The following is a 25,879-nucleotide window of genomic DNA, read 5'->3' as shown; positions in this document are numbered from 1 at the left end:
AGGTATATCCTCCCTCCCGCTTCTTTTGGTTTAGATCTGATTCAGTTCAAGGTTCAAGAATTATTCTTGAAAATATGATTTTCTAAATAGGAAATGCGATTCCCACTTGAAGGGAGAGAAAAAATTTTGAAATTCGCCCCTTATTCCGCAATCTTTGGGCGTCCATGGGATGGATCTCTCATACCTTCAGTTAGGCTAGATGATGAGTCACTGTCCGTATCCACATGGCAATGCTATCATGGGAAGAACAAAATGTCCCTCATCAATAGCCCCCCACTCTCGAGTCGCTATCAAGCAGATGAAGAGAGTAGAGGTGTATTGGGGGCTTTTTGGTTAGCTTGCTTTTAGCTACCGGGTCAGCTCGCCGTTTGCCCCATGCGGTTCGGTCTGATCCTGCTATCTTTGGATTTTTTTGTTTAGCACGCACGGGTCAAAGGATTTTCAAATTCAAAACCGCGTGCCTTTTCCCCCTTTTCTCCACTTTCCAAAATTTTAGCGTTAGGCGCGTTGGCAGAATCTGCGCGCATTGTACTATGCCTGTTTAATAGACTGCCACATACAGGCACTATAGGTTTTGGCAAGGCGCGCTCCCGTTGGTCATGCTTTGAGTCTAGGTCGCCAGCTTCTTCCCAGCAGGCTTATAAATGAGGGGGTGGTCCATCGGGGTCCCCACTCTATCGTTGCTCTTGGACTCTTCTGTAAAGTGAGTCGAGTGTTTCTTGGCTAGTGTTCTGCTGCTGTCTTGTGGAGGCGAGCTCTATTTCCCATCGACGAGCTATTGTTCGATCCTTCATCGAGTTTCGTAGTCACTTGTTCTCGACACTTTTCTGGTGAGTATCCCTTATTTCTTCAATATGTCCCAAGGTTCGGCCAACGATAGGGTGTTTGGTAGTGGTTTCGAGGGGGGTGGGCTAGTTCCTCAGAGGAGGAGACTCTTGAGGCCTTTATTGACGAGGCTTTGGTGGGTAGGCGGGAGGAGGTAGACGTTGTGCTGGGCTCGTTTGGAAGAACTCAGCTGACTGGGGACGAGATAGTAGAAATCTGCCATAGGTACAAGATTCCTGACGAGCACCAATGGGTAGCTCCACAACCGGGTTGTTACCTCTGGGATCATGGCAGTGAATGGCTATGTGTTTATGAAGAGCCCCTTGCTATCGGGCTCTGGTTTGCCCTCCATTCGTTTATCATTTTTGTGTTGTGGCGCTATAGGGTGTCGTTGGGCCAACTCACCCCGAATGGGGTTAGGAGTTAAGACATTAATTGGGTTGATTAGCTTGTTCCATCACCGGGGGTTTCCTTTGAGCATTGAGGCCTTCTCGGCATTAGTGCAGATGAAAAGGGTCTCCGGGCCTTTCTGATTTTACCTTCCCATCCATAGTGGGAGGAAATTTTTTAATTTTCCAAACAAGGTTAGGGGCTGGAGGCAACAATTATTTTTTTTAGAGAACGTCGGTGGTTGGGATTTCAACACGGCTTGGCACGATAGCCCCTAGAGAGTAGTGGAGTACAAGGACGACAAGTTGCGAGCTGTAGTTCAACGACTTGAGCAGGAGCGCATTGAGGTTGAGGCTCTCTTGGCCGAGCCAATGCTTGTAAAAGCGGGCCTGAGCCGCATAGGTGGGTCGGATAGCTGGCCATGTATTGCATGTTACACATTTCATTTCTTCCTTTTTGTCTGCCTGGCGACTGACGTTCTCATTTGTTGTACGCATGGCGAGCTTAGCTTCCATGAAGTCCATTGATGAGGAGATGAGGACTGCTCGCAAAAAGCACTGAGCTGAGCATCGACTGTCTAGGGGTAGGGCCTCTTCATCGGGGCCTCCTCCTATTGTCGACCTAGAGGGATAGGGGGATCAAATGAACTCCGAACAGGGACCTTCTGACTCCCAGTTTGTCGAGGTGGCTCGAGAAGCAGGTCCTTACGCTTCTGATATCCCTCCTTTCATTCCTTGTATCCCGGATGCCAGGGTGATTGATCGGACAGACGACCCTCGGGTGGTGGTGTAGATCGGTAGGGGGATTCTCCTCCTTGAAGACATATGGTACTTCAGCGAGATGGATCTTTTGGAAGACGGGGCTAGGATGACCCAGTGCATTAGTCAGGTTCTGTTGTCTTTTTATAGTCCGTCCATTGCTGCTTTCTCTGCGTTATTCACTTTTTATTTTTTTTTCTTCTTGCAGGCGAACTTCTACGGACAAGCTTTGCTGGACCGTGCTCATTCCAACTAGAAGGAGCGGGCCAATTTGCAAGCCAGTGTTTGTATGGTCAGTGTCGAGGTGCAAAAGCTTAAGCTGGACTCTGAGGAGGAGCGGGTGGAGCGCCAACAGATGTATAATGCAAACCTGGATATGTAGCGTTAGCTGATTGAGTTGAGGTCGAAGTGTATGCAGAAGGTGTGTTGGGGGGCCTAGTAGGTGAGGAATGAGGCTGTCACTTCTTAGTTGGAGTCTCCAGAGTATGGTAAGCAGTGGGCTAAGGATGGGATCCCTTCTATGAAGAGGGAGTTCAAGCTGTGTCGTCGCTAGCTCTAGTCGCTATTTCCTTATCTTGATGTCAGCTTTGTAACTTCCCGGAGGGTCCTGCCTGAGCTCGTCACCCAGGTAGATGAAGAACCTCTAACTTCCGAAGGGGAGGTAGGGGTAGGCGATGAAGAAATCCAGGGTGACCTCGGTGATGACGAGTAGCTCACTCTTCCAGCTTGGCCGGTAGTGGTGGTTGTTTTTGGTGAATCTTCTTCAGTTTTGGGGGCTTTATGCTCCTGTAAGGGGCTTGCATGCCTCGCTTTGTTTGAACTTATCAGATCCTTTTTTATTTTTCTTTTTTTTTTCTAGGAAGCCACTTGGCTTGCTTCCTAGGGGGGTGCTTTATCCCCCTCTTGTATTTTTTTTTAATGATATTATCTAGTTCTGTCCATATCTTTTGCCAACTTTGTATGGTCTCTTGCATTTATGGGGATTTTTCGTAGTTCCCCTCGTTATTGTCGTTGCGCGAGCTGTTCACCGACATTGGCGTGCTTCCCTTTAGACATAATACCGGAGTAGGTTATCTATATTCCACGTTCGTGGTACTAATTTTTCTTCCCACGTTTTGAGCTTGTATGCATTTCCTCCGATAGTTTTGGAGATTCTGTAAGGGCCTTCCTAGTTTGGTCTGAGCTTTCCTACACCGGGTTTCAATACCGTAACCTTCGTGAGCACCAAGTCGCCAACCCTAAAGTTGCACTTCTTGACTCGCGCGTTATAATACCGGGTTACTCGCTGATGGTATTCTGCGATCCGGATGTGGGCGAGGCTTCTAGTTTCTTCTATTAGGGCGAGGTTAGCTCATAGTTCCTCTTCATTAAAGTCTTCAGTGTAGGTCTCGGATCGCAATGTTGGAACCATTATTTCAGTCGGTATCACAGCCTTAGTTCCATAGGTTAAGTTAAAGGGTGTTTCGCCAATTGCTGTTTTGATAGTGGTCCTGTAAGCCCACAACATGCTGGGTAGATCGTCCACCCAAAAACCCTTAGCACGTGATAACCGGGCTTTAAGTCCTTGCAGAATGGCTCTATTGGTGACTTCAGCTTGTCCGTTGGCTTGAGGATGTGCTATCGAGGTGAAATTTTGTCTTATTCTCATTTGGGTGCACCAATCCTACAACTTGATGTCGTATTCTCATTTGGGTGGACCAATCCTAGAACTTGATGTCTTATTCCCATTTGGGTTTCCTTAACCAAATTGGGTGGTCTCATGTCTAAGATCGCTTGGATTTTTTCTGGGTTAGCCTCTATGTATCACTGGCTAACAATGTAACGCAGGAACTTTCCTAAGGTTACACTGAAAGCACACTTGTTTGGGTTTAATTTTAAGTTGCGTTTTCGCAAAACTTCAAATACAAGATTTAGATCAGAAACTAGTTTTTTCTAAAAAAATTTTTACAACCATGTCGTCGACATAGCACTCAACTTTATTGCCAATTAACTCTGAGAAATCAAAATTCACTAATCACTGGTAGGTGGCTTCGGCATTTTTTAAACCAAATGGCATGACTTTGTAACAGTACAAGCCTGTCTCGATGGTAAAAGCAGTTTTTTCTTGATTTTCAAGGTCCATCAAGATCTGGTTGTAGCTAGAATAGGCATCTATAAATCTGAGCAATTCGAATCCTGTAGTTGCGTCCACTAAGTGATCTATGCTGGGTAGGAGGAAGCTGTCTTTTGGGCAGGCACGGTTTAGGTCCATAAAATCTATACACATCCGCCACTTGCCGTTCGCTTTTTTCACTGAGACTGGGTTTGCTACCCAACTCGGGTACTGGACTTCCTCTATGAAGTCTGTGGCTAACAGCTTCCCCACTTCTTCATTTACTACATTCCACCTTTTTGGGGCAAGGTTTCTCTTCCTCTACCGGACTGGTCTAACAATTCAGGTCGTTGAGGTTCTTTCAGGTGGGCTCCTGTCCGTAGTGCTTTCTCGGGGTCAGTTTTGGAGACATGCACTGTTACCGTATCCTCGATTGGGCAAGCTCTTTCTACAGTGTTTTCTAGTGGAAGCTCTAAGTTGATGTCGACTATCATTTTACCTTTTGCTTTCAATGAGGCCACGCAACATTTTTGAGACTCTAGCTGATCACCCCATAGCACTCCCACCCCTGTGTTCGTTGGAAATCTTAGTGCTAGGTGGTAGGTGGATAAAACAGCTTGCAACGCGTGTAGAATTGGATGCCCCAGGATCGCATTATAAGGCGATGAGGTTGTTACTACTAGGAAATCACATTCTAAGCAAATTGTGTGTGTGTGTGTAGGAGGGGGGGGGGGAGCTGCTTCAATTGGTAGCCTGGTCCTGCCAATCGGGCGAACTACTTTGCCGCTGAATCCCACCAGTGGTATATTAGCGGGCTGTAGCCGGCTTTACTTAGTTCCATTCTTCTAAAGGCTTCGACGAACAAGATGTCAACTGAGCTACCTGAATCTACCAGAATCCTTTCCACCTTAAAATCATTGAAGAGCAATTTCACAACCAAAGCATTGTCATGAGGGTAATGGATCCCTCGCATGTCATCTTTAGTGATATAAATTACCTCTTCTATTCGAGGGCGTTTGTGTGGTAGGTTATCTTCCTGTTCTAGCTTGCGTACCGCATTCCTCCTAGCAGATGTGGTACATCCTGCTATAATCGAGCCCCCTATGATTACGTTGATAGTTCCTCTAACCTGTCTCTCCCATGCCTGCTAGTTTCTGCTAGGTGGTTCCTGCTATCTACTACTCTACAGTGCTTCCCTGCTGATTTTGGCTTCTTGGGGCCGTTCATCCTTGATAAAACGTCTCAAGTAACCTCGCTTAATGGGGTCCTCGATTTCATTCTTTAAGTTCCAACAGTTTTCAGTATCGTGTTCGAAGTCCCTATGGAAATGGCAGTACTTGTTTCTGTTCCTGGTGCTGGGGTCCCCCCTCATCTTGGGAGGCCATTTCGCCTAATAATTAGACTGGATCTGCATGGGAATCTCCTTTCTGCGGGTGTTCATTGGCGTAAATATCCTACTGTATGTAGGTGGTGCAAGCTACTATGCCTTCTCCTCGGGGACCTACTCTTATGAGGTGACCTGCTCCTTTGCTTGTTTCTGCTTGTTCTTGCTTCTTCATCCGCTCACTTCCTTTTTCCCACTATTTCGGTCTCTGCTCTTACTGCTTCTTCCGCTCTAATGAATTCATGGCCAACTGCGAAGAACTTTTCATAATAGTTGGAGGATGGAGTTCTAGTTCCCATTTTAGCTTGCGGTTCTTGATGCCCTTTTTGGTTGCTATGAACTATACAGAGGGATCTAAATCAGGGATCTACAACCGTTCCATGTTGAAGCACTGTATGTAATCTTTAAGTGGTTTGTTGGGCTTTTGGACTATGTTAAACAAGCATGTAGCTGATTTTGAATGCGGCATGCTTGTGATAAATTGGTTGATGAAGAGTTGGGCGAACTGGTCCTAGTTTTTTATGGATCCTGGGGCCAGCCCCGAATACCATATCTAGGCTTCTTCTTTTAAGGTGGCGGGGAATGTTATGCACATACTAGCATCATTTACTCCATAAAGGAGCATTAGAGCTTGAAAACTTTTAGGGCATGGTGCTTTGAGGAATTCTGGTTCTACAGGGGTTTTCCTAGTCAAGCAGGGTTGCTCTAATAAGGTAATCATTCTTCCTATTGTCGTTCTAGCTTCTCCCAGATGGGCCTCGCCCCTGCCTGGGCGAGCTGTATCTTCCTTCTTTCGCGGTGTGTCCATTTCTTTTTCTTGGTGCCTTTGGCGGAGCTAACTGCATTAGATTCAGTGGGGGCCTCCGCCTGGCTCTCTACCGGTCCTTGCTCATTCGGGGCTGTAGTGCCTTCTCTATTTGGTGCTTGGATTTGGCTATGCACTTGTGATTGGGATAAACCTTGATTCAGATTGTTGGATTGAGGGGGTTGTTGGTTGTTACGAGGCTGGCTGCCCCTCGGTGTTAGTTGTCTAGATGTCGTTGGATGGTGTGGTTGACATCGCTGCTGAGATTGTTGGTGAGGTTGTTGAGATTGCTGACGAAGCTGCTGTTGAGACTATTGCTAGTGCTGCTATTGCTGTCGTAGTTGTTGCTAGGACAGCTGTTGCTGTTGTCCGACAATAAACATAAACTAGTTCTCCAATGACCGCATTTGTTCGGTCATGTTGTTAACACTTCGCACCAGGTCATTAAACTACCACACATCTACTGTTGCAGGTGGTGCTGTTGGTTCCACGGATGGGGGAGGCATCTTCACGTTTTCCACTTGTGGTAAGGAAACATCAATTTGGCCAATGGTGATGGTTGGGATCTGGCCGTTGATGTTAATGGCAGAAGGATTTCCTGAAAGTGCCATTGAGAGAGTTCTTTTTTGAAGTAAAGTAAGAGATAAATAAGAGAGAATGCTAGTTTTTCGTTGTGATTCCCATATACGGTGCCAATTGATGAAGCACAAAATATGCCCACCAATAGATGAAGAACAAAATTTGTTCACTCCCTCTTGTCAAGTGAGATGGCTCGAACTGGGTTCAGTCTGCGGTGGAAGCTGAGCTGAGAGCTGTTAAGAGGAAAGAGAGGTTAGAGTGCCTAGGTAAGTTTTACCCAGGAGGACACTCCGATGCTTAAGTCAGTGAGTAGTTCTTTGAGAGAATGTGAGAGAGAGTGAGAGCTTATGTGTGCATACCTTTTGGAGTGATCCTGGGGTCTTTTTATAGCTATCTGAGGTTCAGGTTCTATTAGGCAAGGTCTCTAAGCCTTGTGCGAGGCTGTTTCCTAAGTTTTAGAGTGTACTGGTTAGTTGATTGCTAAATTCGTGCAGTGGTCACATGTCACATGCTGGTCTTGAGGCGGTTAACTTGGTGGACTGCTCCTAGTGTTGCGGTTACAACGTTCACGCAGGCGTCATTTGCAAGACTATTTCGGGCAAGCTAGGTCTTGTTGGTGAGTTGAGCTCGCCCTAGCTTGGCTGTGTACCTACCATATGTTTCCTCATCGAGTTGCTCTACTGTACTGGGCGCTGTGGGCTGAGCTTATTCCAGCTCGGCCGTACATCTGATGCTGACTGCCATGTGTCCCTTGGGGCTAGCTGCCTTTCTAGGCTGGATGTTGAATCACTATCCATATCCACATGTCGATGCTTGCGTAGGGCGACCAAAATGTTCCCTTATCAGTGTAGAAGGTAAAGTTAGAGGAGTTTGTAAAGAAAGACCCGACTCGCGTGGAAATCGACCCCCTCCCAGCCCATACCTAGGGAGGTAGCATCAACATGGTCAAGGCATCTGGACAGTACCAGGCTGACGCTCTGATAGATAAGCTAGAACAGAGCGAAGAACTACGATAGTTCTTCACCTAGCAGGGGGCCAACACATCAATACAGATGTTATCCATCAGAGTGTTTGCTAAAGTATTCCGGTACCCTTTGCAACTCTACAGTCTTGACCGCAGCGGCGTAGAGTTCACAGCGGATGACATGTTGCCAGAATGTCAGAAGAGGAGCAGATGCATCCGGATGATAGGTGATGACGGGAAGGAATACTACACCATCTTCGGGGACCTTGAGGACGACAAATCACCTATAGCTAAGAGAGCGATCTCTAAGGTATGATTTTATAATTTGTTTAATGTAGCCTTATCGTAGCGTGTACTAAAAATGAAGTTTATTTTCCAAAAAAATGGGGGTTCAATTTTATCTATTATCGATGTGTTTCCAAATCAAATATATATTTATTTGCCACAAAATCCTTGCATTTCTCTAATAGAAGACCCTAAGTAATGTCTCAATCAATACCATTTCACCACATCGCAAATCGATGTCGCTACGACTTTGCCAATAAGCAATAATCCAACCATTGAACATGACACAAAGGTACGACATTTAAACCACAGACACATGTAGACATGAAATTCCCAAAACCTCTGAGCAAATAACAACTTGGACAACTTCAGAAGTCGAAAGAAGATACATTGGAATACTGCAATGAAGTCAAAGCACCTTCGTGGTGCATAATGGATTCCATCGACATGGTTGAGGAACCATTAGAGGAGATTAACCTAGCAACTGACAGAATAGACAAAAGACCCTTATACATATTCACCAAGCTAGCAGCCGAGGGTAGAGAAAAACTCATTGTACTTTTTAAGGGTAAGGAAATGTCCTTATCGCATGAACTTTAGAACCTAAAACCAATCTAACCCACCTCTCTCTCACAGAATTTCAGGATTTCTTTGGCTGGTCATATGACCAGATGCAAGGACTCAATTTAGAGCTTGTCCGCCACTCTTTATGTACAGATCCAAAATTTTGGCCAGTGAAGCAGCCACAAAGGATTTTTAAGCCAGATATAACTTTGAAGATCAAAGAGGAAATGGAGCGGCTTTTGAAAGTAGGTTTCATCAAACCTATAGCTCACCCTCAGTGGCTCGCTAACGTAGTTCCAGTAAAGAAGAAGAATGGGCAGTTGAGGTTAGTATCTTTCCACCTCGTCCCTCAACAATAGTACAACACCGAAATACTAACTCCACCTTATCGCAGCTGTTGCATCGATTTTAGGGACCTGAACAGGGCCTGTCCGAAAGGTGAGTTCCCTCTTCCCAACATCGAGGTGTTGATAGACTCTATTGTGGAACATGAGCTCTTCTCCTTCCTCGATGCCAATAGTGGGTACAACCAAATTTTCATGGATCCCGCAGATGCACCCCGCATAACCTTCAGGACACCCATAGGGAACTTCAATTACAAGATGATGCCCATCGGCTTGAAGAATGCCAGAGCCACATACCAGAGAGCGATGACTAGTGTCTTCCACGACATGATCTACAGGGAAATAGAGTGTTACATGGATGACATAGTTATCAAAGCAAGGAGAAGAAAGGAGCACTCAGAGGTTGAGAGAAAGGTGTTCACAAGATGCAGAGAATATAAGTTACGATTGAACCCACAAAAGTGCGCATTTCGGGTGCAGTCCAAAAAGTTCCTAGGCTACTAGGTAGATCAATATGGGATACACCCGGACGAAAGCAAGGTCAGAGCCATCTTAGATTTTCCGCCACCAGCGAATGAGTCCCAATTAAATACCTTATTGGAAAAAACTCGTATTTAAGAAGGTCCATCCCCGACCTCGCGCACACAGCTCTACCGTTGATGAAATTAGTCAAGAAATCTATTGAATTCAGATGGACTCAAAAGCATCAAAATACTTTTGAGCAACTAAAGGCTACACTGGTTAGGGCACCGATGATGTTACCACCCAAAGACGAGTGAGAATTCAGAATATACATCGCAATAGGGACAGAACCCATAGGATGCCTACTAGCACAGGAGGATGATGGCAAAGTGGAACTCCCCATATATTATGCCAGTAGGACCTTCAAAGCAGTAGAAAAGAACTATTCCCATACGGAGCAATAGTGCTTGGCCTTGGTTTTTGCTATACAAAAAATTAGGCACTACATCATGGGGCAAAAGGTGAGGCCCATCACATGAAGTGACCCAATCAAGTTCTTCATGGACAGACCTCCTATGTCCGGGAGACTCGTCAAATAGATGATGCAGCTCAGTGAGTATGCAATAGAGTACACATAGCCTAGAGCCATTAAGTGTCAAGCAGTAGTGGATCTACTGGCCACCTTTCCATTGAGCCTTAACTTTACCATATCAGAAGAGGTCCTTGGAGACATGCCCATGATTGCCCTAGCCAAAAGTAGAGAGTGGATCCTAACCTTTGACGGGAGTAGCACGAGTACCTCAGTCGACGTTGGAGTAACCTTAACTTCCCCTGATGGCCAAACCTCTACTTACTCATATAAACTTCAATTCCCCTGTTCCCACAATATAGTAGAATATGAAGCATTAGTCCTCGGCCTGATAAAAACAATAGAGGCTGGGACAAAGAAGATAAAGGTAATTGGTGATGTCAAGTTGTGATTGGACAACTTGACGGAAGCACGACAGTGAAGGAGCTAACCATCCTACCATATACTACCCTAATCTAGAAGCCAATCCACAACCTAGATGTAGACTTCCCACATTAGAGTAGAGCCAAAAACAGGTTCGCTGATGCATTAGCTACCTTAGGGTTCAAGATGCAAGCCAGTGCAGAGCCAATATGGATTACCATCCAATCAGTCAACAAACATTCGACTTTCACCCTGAGGGACCGAGTGGAGAATGGGCATAAAATAGCAACAGAAGATTGGAGGTATGAAGTAATGCAGAAGCTAAAAGGTTAGGCCATAGGGATACAAGACATTAGGCTAATTGCAAAGTTCCAACTGGTGAACGGGGTGCCATACCATAGAGAATCAAACGGCGTAAGGACAAGGTGCCTAGGCAAGTCAGAGGCGAAAGCGATGCTGAACGAAGTTCATAAAGCCAATTGCGGGAATGTCACCAGTACCATATTCTGTAAACTATAGGGGTTAGGGTATTACTGGCCTATGATGAAGTGGGACTCTGCTAAGGTACAAAGAGATTGCGACAAATGCATCCCACTGGCAGATGACAGAGAATGTCTAATAGTCTGCGATGAGGATTGGAGGAGGATGTACATAGAATATCTACAAGAACACACTCCCCTTCGATATCCAATTGCGAAGGAATCTATTATCTAAGGTCAAGAGGTTCTACCTCCAAGACGAAGTGCTGTACAGGAAATCACATACAGGAAAACCTCTGCAATGCTTAGCCGGTGAAGAGATTGATGATGTACTAGAAGCAACCCACAGATTTGGAGTACCAATGCGGATACTAACCAATAACGGCCTGTTCATAAAAAATCAAGAAGTCCGTGACCTCCTAAGGCAATACAGGGCTATATTAGGAACATCTATGACATACTACCCCAGGGAAATGGTCAGGTAGAAGCCATAAACAAGACGTTGCTAAGGATGTTGAGCAAAATAGTGGCCAATAATCAAAGGGATTGGGCAGACAAGTTATCAGAAACACTTTGGGCTTATCGCACATCTATCAGGAAAAGTACATAGGCGACACCCTAGTCCTTAGTCTACGGGCAAGGCAGTGCTTCCAACTGAAATAAAGGTTGTATCTACCAGGGTAGCTTTCGCAATTGGTAAGAAAATCAAGCCAGAAGACTTAGATGCACTGATTGCAGAAAGACTCAAGCTAGTAGATGAAATCAAAGACGCAGCCTCACAAGAGCAAAGCAAGTACATATAGGCCCTAGCTAACAACTTCAATAGACACTTAAGGCCTAGAAGCTTCAAAGAGGGGGATAAAGTATTGAAGACAACGTTCGATGTTAGACAAGGCAAGTCTGTAGGAAAGTTCACACCAACTTAGGAAGGGCTATACTTGATAAAAGAAGCCCACAGCTCGGGCTACTATGTATCAAAAACTATAGACAAAAGCGAGGATGATGAAACCATAAATGGTTACTAGTTGAAACTTTACTTTGATTAGCTATGTAATTCTGTATCCACACAAGCCAGTGTACATGTTTTATGAAAAAATCTACAATGTTTTACATGTACTTTCTTCAATCACTCTTTGCTTGCGATGAAGTCTAGCATTATCATTACGATAAAGTTGCTCTACCCTTCAATTAAGAATACATGCATCTGTGACAAAATGAATAGTTTCTCTTTTACTTGCTTATATACATGTCTTGTTCATAACCACAATCTGTGACAAAATGAATGATCACTCTTTTACTTGCTTACATAAATACCTTACTTATAGCAATACAAGCTGCTCTATTATACTCTCAAAGCCCTGACAAACCAGGGCACTACATGCCACATGCTCCATGCGAAAGCCCTGGACACCTTGGGCATATCAAGTAAGCCCTGACACCCCAGGCACACTACAAAGCCCTAGACACCCAGGCAAATCAGTAAGCCCTAGCACCCCAGGCACAATGCAAAGCCCTAGACACCCCGAGCACATCAGTAAGCCTTGGCACCCCAGGCATAATTCAAAGCCCTCGACACCCCGGGCACATTAGTAAGCCTCGGCACCCCAGGCACATTACCAAAGCCCTAGACACCCCGAGCACTTCAGTAAGCCCCGACACCCCAGGCACAAACAAAGCCCTATCAACCCCAGGCACAGACAAAGCCCTAACAACACTTGGCATAGACAAAGTCCTGGCAACCCCGGACACACTATAAAGCCCTGGACACCTCGGGCACATCAGTAAGACCCAACACCCTAGGCACAATACAAAGCCCTGAACACCCCGAGCACATCAATATGCCCTGGCACTCCAGGCACACTACCAAAGTCCTAGACACCCCGAGCACTTCAGTAAGCCCCGGCACCCCAGGCACAAACAAAGCCCTAGCAACCTCAGGCACAAACAAAGCCCTGGCAACACCAGGCACAGACAAAGTCTTGGAAACCCCAGGCACAACTAAAGTCTTGGCAAACCCAGGCACATCCACACCCCAATGTAACCATTTGAGGGCTTTATCGATGGTAGAAGTGATTCTTACTCAATTCATACAAACACTCTATCTAAATTGTGATGAACTAATGGAAAATAAACTTCATTTATCTCTACATTGACAATAAAATTTCGCTGACAAACAACATTTCACTTCTCCAAACATAGTTGCAATGAAAATCCAACCTATGCTACCTATCTATGTCGTGATTGATCCCCAATTATATCAATCGGTGCAGAGCCTTAACTTCTTAAGGAACAACAATCAACAATAAAATTGGAATGATGTAGAGAAGATTAGCGTGACCCCTGCGTAGAGATGATACATATCCACAAAATCGCCAGGGGCTTTGTCAACACGACGCACAACCCCCACACCCCCACCAAAATCTGATAGGACAAATTTCACTCACACAACATTAATAATAACACACTACTATCGTCGCACTGGACCAAGGGCCCATCGCACAACTTATGAATGACCTCACCAATTTAAGGCATGGCAACGCATATAAGCGCTAAACAATTTGCGACAAAGCAACAGAGTACTCGCATTCAATTGCGATAAAGCAACATCGTAAAAATGCCTATCTCTACAGCCCTATAGCGTGATATGTGTAGGCACAAGGATAGCATACTGCAATTATGTTCCCCACATACCTCAACGCACTACGATAAACCCTCTCACACAAGCATCAAAAAGCCAATAAATACACAATGCGGTTGACTATTACGAAGATCTAGAATTTGAAAAACCTTTTACAATATGCAACAAGATTAATACTGAGCATAATTAAATCCTGCACTAGTTAACAAAAATTATCATACAATGACGGGACAATCCTGGAATAGTCCATTACATCACAACAAAAATCAATGGTCATTTGGCCCACTCTTTCCGTATGGCAGATATTGCGTCCAACACCCCACTTGTTTCTTCAAATTTCTTCAGGTCCTCCAACTCCGCCTTATAATCTTCCAGGATCCGCTCCTGCCATGCATATTCTTCCCTTAAATCCCACTATTTTTCCTTGAGGCCCACTCTTCCCTTGAGGCCTTAATGGGGGCTAAGGACCAAATACCTTCAGTCTTGATGTCCTTAGAGATTCCTTTGCCTTTTTCTTTCATCTTTTCTATGAACTGAAGAGACATCTCTTCGAGTTCGATGGAGTCCAGATTAGGAAACTTGCTTCTGAACATTTCTTGATAAGATTCGAACATCGCCTAGAACACCTCATTGTCTTCCATTGGCTTTAGAGTTTATGTGAGATCAAATTTATCCCACCACTTTATTTCCATAACTCTCTTAATGGCTAGGGGCATCCATGAAACGTCTAGATGATAGCTCCACTTTAGAATCCTAGGGAGATGGTAAGTCTTGAAGAACTCAAATTGTTTTACATGTTCAAATTTCAAATAACTTCTTCCTTGACCAAACTTTATGTTTTTATCTAATTACTCTGGTTTGGGAAAAATATTATATGAGGCTTCCCAAGTGGTCTACCAAACATATACCCATTCTAGATGTGGGCCTTGGAAATCTTTAGAGAATCGAATTCTGGGTTAAGAATACTTTGTGCCAAGCATCTAGATAGTCCTAATAGTTAAATGCTCTGGGTCCTCGGATTGCCTTGGTAACGAGTTGGGGCTTACTAATTTTCCCCATGCTTCCTTAGTCATGAATTTGACGATTACTTAATTAGAATAAGCTATTTCAGTCTTATTATTTTCTTAGAAATAATGCTGAATTCATGATGATCCTATATGAAGGAGAATCTTTTCATAGTATTTTTGGTCTTTGCCTAATTCGTAGACCATAAAATGATTAGGAGTGCTCACGGTTTGGTTAACAGGACTGTGGGTTTTTTTTTAACCGAACCGACCTGATCGACTTTTTTAAATTTTAAACTAGAACCAAATCGATGTAAACAATTAACCAGTCCATTGGTTAACTAGTGGACCGGTTAAGCGCAGTTCAATTTTTTTTTGCATTAAAAATTAAGAAAAAAATACTTGAACAAGCATGGCAGAGGAGCGAACCGGTGAGGGCGAAGTGGTGGCCGATGATTTGCCAGTGTCGGACTGGTTGGTGGTTGTTGTTGCCTGAAGTGAAAGCCTAAAAGGTAACAGAGCTACGAAGATGAGAGACGAGAGAGACAGAGACAATCAAACAGAGCCTAGGAGGTGGTGGTCCTGGCGGAGTCGAGGTGGCGACCGACGTCTTGGTTGGTTACTTAGTTGTTGTAGCTAGGGTTGGCTAAGCTGGCTTGGTGCTTGCCGGCGAGGTGGCGATTGATGTTGCATTGTTGCGGCATGCTTGTTTGCTTGATGGTTGGCATGACGAAGATGAAGATGATAGGCAACAAAGACTTAGAGAGAGAAAGAGACATAGGGAAAAAATGGGGATGACTGGCACCAGAGGAAAAAGCTGGGGATTGGGGAAGACGAAGAAACAAGGACTGAGAGAGTGAGAAAGGGGAAAGTGGGAAACTGGGAAAGGGGAAACCTAATAGGCTATTAGGTTTATTGGTTTAGGTTTCAATTTTCGAAGAAGGGGAAAATTGAAAAAGGCGAGTGTTTGCCCAGGTTTATTCACTCGGCTCCGGCGAGTGTGCAACAGCCTGTTAGGACTTGGGAAAGGGGAAAATTGAAAATTTTGTCCCATTTAAAATCGATTTTAAAAGTTGGAAACTAGGAAAGGGAAAAATGAAAAGGCGGATAGGCCACAGGTGCACACCCAGGTTTATTCGATTTAAAAAAATAAAAAAATATAATATATAATATTATTCTATATATACTGGTTAGTTCGATTAACCACCGGTTTTTTATAAGGTTAACCGAAATCGAACTTATCGGTTTGGTTAACCAATTTTTTGGTTCGGTTTCGGTTAGTTTTTTTTGTCGGTTCATTTTTTCAAATTTTTTGCTCACCTCTAAAAATGATGGCCTTCTAGATATTTGGAGGTGATACACTGAAGGGCACCTTCTAGGTTGACATGAAAAGTTATCATTGAGGCTTCTCCGTGACTTATTGTTACAACATGATCTGTTTGATTGGTTATGTGCTGGCTTGAATTAGCCTCATCAATTGCTAGTGAAGATTCCCTAATTAAGGGAGAAGAGCTGGGGTACTCCTAGAAGAGCTTGACCCCAACTGATAAGTTCATGGGCTTGACTGATTAGTTCTTCATTGATGCCTTTGATAAGGACTTGGAGGGAGATCTTTTCTCATGCTGGCCATCTTTTATTAAATGCCCTTAAAGGAATTTTCAGGTAAAAAAGTCTAGCAAAGCATTATCAGATCCTTTAATATCGAGGTTTAAAATTTTGATACGATACGCCCAATATCGTATCTTTTAAAAACCAATACAGGACACGCATGGAAATTGAATGTTTCTTCTTTTTTCATGCATATCAGGGGTGTATCAGGGCGTATTGACAAAAAAGATATAGCCAAAAAGTAAAAAGTTTAAAGGGGAAACAAGCTTCTTTTCCCCGAAATATTCCTTTTTTTCACCCTCAAATGACTCTAAAACTCCAAACTTCATTCCTAGAGTGCTAGATTTGAAAAATTTTACAAGAAACTAGTGTGAACCATTAATTTTTTTAAAGATTTTTCAACTTTTGAAAAAATAAGGCAAAAATAGGTAAATTTTTTCATATAATATCTGGTTATTTCCTTTTTTTTTGAATGTTTAACTTTATGTTGATCTACATTTCTTACATTCAAAATTTCAATTTTTTGTGCTATTAGTAGATTTTTGGAAATTTAATGAAGATATTTGGGGAAAATATAAATTAACAAAAAATTTGAAAATGTAAGTTTTTTCTTTGCCTATAAAGTCTAAATATGTTTTAGATCTATGGATTTAGCTGTCATATCCATAAAGCAATTGAAGTTTCTTCTTTAATATTATTTTTTATTTTTTTATATTTATAGAATTATAATAAATAATAATTGATTATATTTTTTCATTGAATCATAACAATTGAATATATTATAATTCTACGGGTGATTTATCTTATCCATAAACCAATTGAAATTTCTTCTTTAATAATTATTTTTTTTAATTTTTTTAGAATTAAAAAAATAAATAATTAATTAATTATAGTTTATCATTTGATCACAATGACTGAATATGTTATAATTTTATGGATGATCTATCATATGCACAATTGAAAATTCTTCTTTAATAACTATTTTTTAATATATTATAAAATGTTTATTTGTTTTTTATAATTTTTGGAAATGAATAATAAATAGTAATTATTTAAACAATAAATAATTGTTAATTATATTTTCATATAGAAGTTGTGCTAATGCATGTTTTAGGGTTGGATAAAAGAGTTTGGTTTTTCTCATCCCATAAGACATTAAAACTTAAGAACTATAATTTATAAATTATAGTTAGGAATATGATTTTTCATGAAATTAGAATTAGCTATAATATATTTCTTCATAAAACCAATAAAATATATTAATTTAATGTATATAAACCTCATTGAGGTCTTATATTTAGTGTTGTTGATGTATTTTTTTGATTTATTAAAGTATTTATTGTGTTTACAAGTGTATCTATGCGTATCTTAGTTTTTCTCCGATACGCATGTGTATCTAAGGCGTATCCCGATATGTATCTTAAAATTGCCTTTCCAATACACTTAACGTTTCCGATACTTTGAACCTTGTTTAATATATTTAATTTCAAAATTGAAAATTGATAAAATAGCTTGCCATCTAGCAAATATTTGTTTCGAAACCAGATTTGTAACATGTTTTTCCAAAATTTCTTTTGTAGACTTGCAATCAATTTGTAGAGTGAAATGCTGATTTATCAAATCTCCTTGAAATTTTGATATGCATAAAACAATGTTCAACATTTATTTTTTGATTGTAGAATAATTTCTTTGGGTTTCATTCCAGGTGCTAGAGGTAAATCAGATAATTTCTTCTCTTCCATTCCTATGCTATTTTAGGGTTCCTTCATATTCAATCTCGCTAGCATCTGTTTCAACGATTTTGGGAATTTCCAGATGAGGGATGGATGGGTTTTCAGTCTTTGTTTTATTCTTCTCACAATTTGAGTGAACTGCTCATTCAATTCAGGGGGAGTTTTCTTTAGTCTCTTTTGAAGTAGCTAGCAATCTTTAGCTAAGTCTTTATAGTAGTCTACTACATAGTTAAGGCTACCTAGATATATTTGCAGCTCAGTTTTGTCCCTTATTTCATCAAGAAATTTGTCTGCAAATTATATTACTCTCTGAATAGGTGCTATTTTTCCTTTGGATATTTGATATCCTAAAAATCTAATTTCTATTTGGGAAAGCTTTGTTTTCCTTGCTTACACATCGAAGCCATTTTCCTTCATCACTCTGAGAAATATGTTCAAATGCTTCCCATGAAATTTCAAAGATTGAGAATATACTAATACATCACCTATATAGACTATGATGAATTTGGTATAAGGATTAAGAAATTCATTCATAATTCTCTGGAATTTAGAGGGAGCATTTTTTAATCCAAAGGGCATAACATTCCATTCATAATGCCAAAAAGGAACTGTAAAGGCAATCTTATACCTATCTTTCTCATTTACTTGAATTTGCCAATAACTTGATTTTAGGTCACACTTGGAAAATATTTCTGCATCATATAACCTATTAATTAGGTCTTGTTTGTTGGGGATAAGATATGTGATCCATCTCAAAGTTTTGTTGAGTGGTTTATAGTTAATCACTAGCCTTGGTACCTATTTCCATTTGGACTGCGTTTTATACATAAAACACTGGGCAACTCCATGGAGACTTACTTGGTCTAATTAAGCCTTTAGTTAATAATTCTTGAATTTCATTCTTGTAGATTTCTAATAATTTTCTATTCATGTGGATGGGTTTGGCTTTGGTAGGAATTTAATCCTCATCGAATCCTTCCTCATATGGAAGTTCCACTATGTGTTTCTTTCTATACCAAAATGCACTTGGGGTTTCTTTCTAATTCGATTTCTGGCTCTTTTAAGGATTTAGCCAACTATTTTTCTTTTATTTTGGTTTGTAATTCAGAAATAAAATTGACTTTATTTTTTAAGTGTTCTCTCAAAGTATTTTCTGCCGTTATTTTTGGCTTTTGACATAACTTATAGGTGACAACTATTTCACCTGTGTTGGTAGTAATTCCTATAGAGTCTATTTGGCAAGGAAGGATTGATAATAGGAAGGGTGTTCCTAATATAACATCTTGCCTTATGTTTCTAACCATAAAACACATAGCTTTTAAGCAGGTTCCTTGGTTACAGATATGAGCAATAGGTGTTTGGATGATGATTGAGTTGGCTGAGGATGCCATGTGGCAACCTTTGTGGTCATTCTCTCTCTTGCCACATCAATGCCACACGTAACAGAAGAGCACGACTTAGAAGGAGTGTCCTACATAGACAAGGAAGCGGGCTCTACCAGGGAAGAGGAAACCTCTTGAAGACCTCGGTGAATGACCTCATTCGAACAACACCGAAAGCCCTATCCATCTAGGATACGAACACCCAACTATAAATAGGTATTCTCCGCTTGAGGTAAGGGACTTTTTGAAGAACACTATGTGAATATCTCTCCACTGTCTTTTCGGCTCAGACCAAGCATTATTTCAACTTACTCGGCTTGGCCACCTCTTTCTCTACCCAACTGACTTGAGCATCGGGGTACCTACCTGGGGAACAACTCATCGGGCCTCTGACCTTTCTCTTGGTTGTAGATCTCCGTGCGTGGCTTCAACCTTCCACCTCGACTTCATCCAGTTGGTAGTATCATTCGATTGTGTCCTCGGTCTAGAACACCTCAGATCGGATAACATCAGATTGGCATCGTCTATGGGGTATGTACAAAAAGACATTTCCCAAACATCCTTCCGCACACTCTAAACAATCATGCCAAATAACACATCTGATTACTTTGGAGCCCATTCCCTAACTCTACAACTCTCCACCTCAGGAGGCCTAACATTAGACTACGGTCGACCCTGCACAATTCTAATCCATGTAGCAAAAAGTCAATCGCATCCTAGCCATGATGGAGAAGATGGGGCAACCAACCCATTGATCATGAGCGGACTGTGCTTCTCAATGTCCAGCTTCTCATTGCAAAAGAATTCTCCGTTTAACGTGATCACGCTCATGAAACATGCATAAAAGTACATGAATGCTGAGGAAGTCCAGGCACTACAAAGGTGCGAAGAGGACCAATAGGTGAGTGCAGGCTAGATAGGGACAATAAGAGACAGGATCGCCAACTTGACTGCAAATCGTGAACCCCGCCACTGACATACAGAAACTTCACTCCTATGAACGCACCATGGGCTGAGATATTGATGCAGATCCGTGACCTCAGGTTCATTTGGTGTCCCGGAAAGATGAAGTCACAGAGTAACAAAAGAAATCGAGACAAGTTTTGCATCTTCCATCAAGGCCACGACTATGAGACCGAAAGTTGACGCGACCTATGCCATCACTTGGAAGACCTCGTCTGACGTGGATACCTTGGCAGGTTCGTATACATCAATGAGCACAAACCGAAGGGAGAAGAGCGTCGTCTTGATGCGCCACCATCCCGAGCTGCCCCATCCGGAGTCATTGCTGCCATTTCAGGCAGGATGGCCTCCGAAGGGGAGAGCAGTTAGGCCCACAAGGCTTATGCCAGACTACATCATGTCGAAGGGGAGAGAAATTGGGCCCACAAATCGAAGACAAGCTTATGCCATCCTATCACCTTCACCGACGATGACCTCAGGGGGGTCTAGACACCACATGATGATGCTTTCGCGAAAACTATTGAGGTCGCCAACTTTGAGGTCCAACGCATACTGGTGGACACAGGTAGCTCAACCGACATCCTCTTTGAAGATTCTTTGAACAACTCGGCATCAACAAAGACCGTTTGACACCAGTCAACACTCCACTGGTGGGATTCTTTTGGGACTCCTTTATACCCCAGGGAAAAATCACTCTTTCGCTGCTAATAGGCAATGACCTCATCACCACCACGGAGATGGTCGACTTCATTGTCATCTTCGTCTTGTCTCCCTACAATGCCATCCCCAGCCGACCCATGCTGAATGCTCAGTCTTTACGTACCATTTTGTCATGAAGTTCCCGACTCCATATGGAGTGGGCATAGATCATGGAAACCAAAGGACTACAAGGCAATGCTACTTAATGGCCTATAGAGGGAGACCACACTCCATCAAGACAGTCACCATGGAAAACATCGACCTAATGGACAAACTAGGGACATAGCATGACCAACCCGTGGAAGACCTCGTCCAAGTACCCCTCTTCGGCAAAGACCTTGAGAATACAATCCAAGTGTGATCCCTCCTAGAAGTCCGCCTTCGAGATGACATTGTGCAACTCCTCAAAGACAACACTGATGTGTTCGCTTAGTCGCAAAAGACATATTGGAGATTGGCCCTATGGTCATCACCCACTGCTTGAATGCCGACCCGCACTATCGACCCATGGGATAGAATAAGAGGAGGAGCTATGCCTAGAACAGTGGAAAGTAATCAACGAGGAAGTGCAAAAGCTACTTGGTGCTGACTTTATCCAAGAAGTGTTACCTGAATTGTTTGGCGAATGTGGTAATGGTCATGAAGGTCAATGGAAAGTGTTGGATTTGCATGGATTTCACTGATCTGAACAAGGCCATCTTGAAGGACAGTTTTCCCTTGCTGAGGATTGACTAGCTCATCAACACAACAACAGGGCACGAGCTCTTGAGTTTCATGAATGCCTCCTCCAGTTACAATCAGTCGAGATGCACTTGGATGACCAGGAGAAGACAACCTTCATCACCGACCGAGGACTGTATTGCTACAAAGTGATGCCCTTCGGTTTGAAGAATGCTTGCACTAACTATCAAAGGTTGGTGAATCACATCTTCAAGGAATAGCTCAACCGAAATGTGGAGGCCATGTGGATGACATGTTGGTTAAGAGCAAGAAATCCGAGCAGCACATGGCTGATCTAAAGGAAGTCTTCAGCACACTCAAGAAATACCAAATGAAACTAAACCCGACGAAATGTGCCTTCGGTGTTGGCTTTGAAAAGTTTGTAGGTTTTATGGTCACACAGAGGGAATCAAGGGAAATACAAAAAAGATTCAAGCCATCCTAGACATGTAGTTACCCTGGATGTACAAATAAGCGCAACCCCTCACTGGATGAGTGGTTGCGTTGAGCAAATTCATGTCAAAATCTACGGACTGGTGCTTGCCCTTCAAAGCATTAAAACGGTAAAGGACTTCTAATGGACCAAGGAATGTGAACAGTCCTTTGAAGAACTGAAGTGTTACCTAAGCTTGCCAACCCTTCTCACAAAACCAAACCCGGGAGACCAACTTTTGCTTTGCCTGTTTGCTAGTGATGAAGTGGTAAGCTTGGTGTTAGTGAAGGAGGAAGGTTAGACTCAAAGGACAATCTACTACACCAGTAGGGTGCTCACCGAATTAGAAACACGATATTCGAACCTAGAGATGGTCACCCTAGCTCTTGTCACCTCGGTTAGGAAGCTCAGGCTGTACTTTCAAGCACATTGTGTCTGTGTACTTACCAACCAGCCACTAAAGCAAGTCATGCAAAGGCTAGTGACATATGACCACCTAATCAAATGAAGTGTGGAACTGAGTGAGTTCAATATCGACTACGCACTTCAACCCACCATCAAAGCCCAGGCCTTGGCCGAGTGTACCTTTTCAGCATAGAATCTAGTTGAGGTACCACCAGCCTGGACTCTCCATGTGGACGAGTCATCTAACCAACAAGGCAGCGGAGCCGGGTTCGTCTTCCTTGGCTCAGACAACACCCTCCAAGAGCACGTGTTGAGGTTCGAGTTCAAGGCAATTGACAACGAGGCCAAGTACGAAGCCCTAATAGTTGGACTTCGATTCGCCCTGGACCTCGGAGCAAGGCGCGTTAAAGCTTTCAATGACGTTCAACTAGTTGAACAAATTGAGAGCTTCACCATGCAACAGATCCCTAAAGCTGAGAACATTTGGGCTGATGCACTATCAAAGCTTGGAAGATTGCCTCGTCTTGATCTTAGCATGACATTCAGGAAGGACACTCTAACACAACCCAACATTTTAGAAGCAACTCTGATAGTCCTCCTAATCCAGCAAGAGCCATCATGGATGGACCCCATAATACAGTGCCTCCAAGACGACACCCTTTTAATGGACCAGACCAAAGCAAAGAGGCTCGCCCACAGGTCAACCCGATATTGCCTCATCTGGTGCCAACTCTACTACCGGTCACACACTCTTCCCTACTTGAGGTGTCTCCCCCATATAGAGGCCAACTACATCCTCAGGGAGATACACGAGGATATCTGCGGAGATCACCCCAGTGCATGAACCCTAGCATACAGGCACTCCATCAAGTTTGCTTTTGGCCCACCATGAAGTAAGATGCAGCTTAGCTCATCCGAAAATGTGTCCACTTTCAGAGACACTCAAATCTCTACCACTAGCCAACGACTCCTCTCACGCCCATCCCTAATCTTTGGCCTTTTGCCTAAGGAGGGATGTTGAGCCTGTCAGAGACACTCAAATCTTCACACACATGGCCATGCCGAGCTGATCTAAGCTACTAAGAAACCTGGCTGACCAACGATTGGAAGACAAACAAGCCCCAATGGGCGCTACAGGAATGATGTTCCCATCGGCCAACGATAAGAACATGGATATTGAACTCTGCACACCATCGACCAACGGTTGAAGGAAAGCCATCCAAGGACCACAGATAGACCACCCGAAGAGTGTAAGACTCTCCAAGACCAGGCACCACTAAGCCCCCCGACATCATTCAGAGCGTGGAAGCACATTGACCAGCACAAGATTGAGGCCATAAAGTCAAAGACCCAATCGTCTAACTCCAAACCAAAACCTCGTCCACTAGAAGACCTAAGCATGACCTATGGACATCACTTACCATCCAACTTTAGGCAGAACATCTCAACAAAAAAAAAGAAAGAAAGAGAAGGGAAAAACAACATAGAACATGCTCTACCAAAATACCAAATTTCTGTTAGATAGTGTATGCCCTTAGCTCCAATTAGATTGATGTACATATCCATTTATTGTAAATGAATAAAAGTACATAATTGATTCATGTTATAATTGGAGTGTTTTTGTGTAATTACCATTAAATTGGACTCTTATGAGACTCGTGTTAGTTTAGAATGTTCTCACCAATTTGATAGACTTTGGGAAGTTTATCTTGCCAAGGCTGATACTGATGTGTTGCCAAGAAGGTTGGGGCAGCTTGTCTCAGTTGCTAGGGTTGGACCCGAAGCACATCCAGTGTGTGTTTGTTTAAAACACTGAACCCATACCAATTTCTAGTTATGCCCTAGACCTTGGAGATTGGTGGGCAAAACTGGAAAATTACACATAACCTCTATACTCGATTATGGTACTACATTGGGTGTCGGATTGGACAGTCTTTGATATACCAATTAGTGAGATCCTTCATGGGTCAAAACCTGGGTATGTTAGGGTAATCTGAGAATTCACTCGAGTGGGTGATCACAGTGACAGGATCAACCCCTTTGTCGGACAAAGTGAATGATTGGGACTGCACTCTCTCTGATGTAAACCAAAACTGCCGACAGTCGATTAAAACTGTGTTTGAGATTTTTTTTTGAAAAATATATTTATATGATAATATATATGTATTATGTTTTAAGAATAGGTTTGCAAAAGATTTTAATTCTTGGGACCCATCTGAGTAGAGAGTGCAACATTGCACCTTGCAGCCAGGGGAGAGGTCATTCTCGGTCGGGCAATGGTTGATCATTAAGGGCTGAGAGGTTAAGTGTAAGAGACCATTTAGGGTTGTTTTACCTGATGGGCTATATCTCACTTAAGTTAGGATAGTTGGATTCAAGGATCATTTAATGTAAAGGTTTGGCCCATTAAGAGCCCATACTCATGGACTCAAGGGTTCACTGTACTTGATAGTGAATTCGGCCAGGTTTCATCACAGAATCTAGGCCGAACTCATATGGGCTTATGTGAGATCATTGTTGGGGTCCCATGCCATACAAAGAGAACCAAATGGGCCAGCAACTACCTAGGGACGTGGGCCACTTGCTTAATGGGCCAAAAGCCGATGATTAATTAGATTAATCAAGTGGTCACAAGACAACGTCATGTGACCTGGGTGAATATGGGTCTGGATCAACCATTAGGATAAGACGATAAGTCTTATCCACTTAGAGAGTCCAAATCCAAATAAAGATTTTGATTAGGAACCTCCTAATTCGATTTGGAGTGATGATCCTTAAGGCCTAAAAAAGGAGGAGGGCGAACTGCTCTAGTTATCACACCTGCTCTCAGTTACCTCTTTCTGCTCTTGTCGTCCAGAAACCGTATTTTGACCTCCAGTTCTTGAACTGATAAAGATTAGTTATGATTTCTGATTTTTGTAAGAGAATATCAAATTCAATTCATGCTTACCTCCATTGCTCAATCCAAGCTGTTGGATTACAGTTTTTGCTGAAAAACTGTGTTGCTAAACTGGCTTCAATTCAAGCTATGCCATCTTCAGTGGAAGCTAGTTTTGGTACTCTCTTTGGGCGTGAACTTCCACTTTGGGAGCTAAATTTTTGGAATCTGAATCAGGTATACTTCTCCCTTTCTTTTGGTTTCAAATCTGGTCTGGTTTCGATGCAAGAACGATTCGAGAAAAAAGCCGTTTTTCTAAAATTGGGAATACGTTTCCTGAAAAGGGTAAAAAGAAAATTTTTGAAATTTCCCCCAACCATCTGGCATGGTTTGGTAATCCATATGATGGATTGCCCTTCCTTCAGTGGTATTAGAGCTAGGTTCAATCTTGAACCGAAATAAACTAAATCATAAGCAAAACCCAAATCGGCAGAATTGTTTTACTCGATTTGCGCAATTAGCAGTTTTTTGAG

General features: G+C 42.7%; 1 non-coding gene across 1 annotated transcript; it reads left to right on the top strand.

Annotated features, from left to right (window-relative positions):
• The first annotated feature begins 13,161 nt into the window (after positions 1-13,161).
• Positions 13,162-13,268, top strand: LOC148791643 (U6 spliceosomal RNA). Its single transcript, XR_016077022.1, has one exon. It is a non-coding gene; the product is annotated as a U6 spliceosomal RNA (small nuclear RNA).
• The last annotated feature ends 12,611 nt before the right edge of the window (positions 13,269-25,879 follow it).

Source organism: Nelumbo nucifera, chromosome 5, assembly GCF_055504915.1.
Source record: "Nelumbo nucifera cultivar China Antique chromosome 5, China Antique-T2T, whole genome shotgun sequence".
Lineage (NCBI taxonomy): Eukaryota > Viridiplantae > Streptophyta > Magnoliopsida > Proteales > Nelumbonaceae > Nelumbo > Nelumbo nucifera.
This window is presented reverse-complemented; position numbering and strand designations above follow the sequence as displayed.